The sequence below is a fragment of the Oryx dammah genome, unplaced genomic scaffold (assembly GCF_014754425.2).
Source record: "Oryx dammah isolate SB20612 unplaced genomic scaffold, SCBI_Odam_1.1 HiC_scaffold_18, whole genome shotgun sequence".
Classification (NCBI taxonomy): Eukaryota; Metazoa; Chordata; class Mammalia; order Artiodactyla; family Bovidae; genus Oryx; species Oryx dammah.
This window is the reverse complement of record NW_024070202.1, coordinates 3,447,099-3,448,067: the sequence shown is the minus strand read 5'-3', so window position 1 is coordinate 3,448,067 and position 969 is coordinate 3,447,099.

Below are 969 nucleotides of genomic sequence, written 5' to 3'. Positions count from 1 at the left end.
TCCTTCTCCAACGAATGAAAGTGAAAAGTGAAAGTGAAGTCTCTCAGTCGTTTCTGACTCTTAGCGACCCCATGGACTACAGCCTACCATGCTCCTCCATCCATACTACAAATTAAAAAAGAAAGTCCTCAATGATTTGTTTATTTATTTATTTTTGTGGAAGTATAAAAACTTACCCTAAAATTCATGTAGAATCCCAAGGGACCTCAGATAACCAAGACAATCTTGTAAAGCAAGAACAAACCTTTAGGATTCACACTTCCTGACTGTATAACTTGCTTCAGAATTTTAGTAATCAAAATAATGTGGGATTGGCACATGTGTGTGTGTGTGTGTGTGTGTGTGTGTGTGTGTGTGTGTGTATGTGTGTATCTCAGATGAATAGAATACAGAGCCCAGAATTAAAGCCTCATATATATGGTCAAATGATTTTCCATTGTGTTGAAAAGTAGAATGAAACCCACAGAATGAGAGAAAATATTTGAAATTTACATATCTGATATGGTAGTGACATCCAACATAAAGAAATTCTAAAACTCAACAAGAAAAACCAAACAACCTGATTCAAAAAGGGGCAAAGGACTTGAAACGACATTTTTCCAAAGATATGCATAAGCCTAACAAGTACATGAAAATCTGCTTGACATCACTAATCACTAGGGGAATGAATATAAAAACTGTGATGAGATACTATCTCATATCCATTAGAATTACTACTATCAAAACAAAACAAAATAGAAAATAACAAGTTTGGCTACAAAAGTGGAGAAAAATGTACCCTGAATACTGCTGTCCAGAATTTTAAATGAAACAATTGATGCAGAAAATAGAATGGCAGTTCTTCAAAAAATTAAAAAAATATAAATGCTACATGACCCACCAATTCCACTTCAGGGTATATACACAATACAACTTCAAATAAGGGCTCAAGTATATATTTGTATGTCCATATTTATAGCAGCAATATTA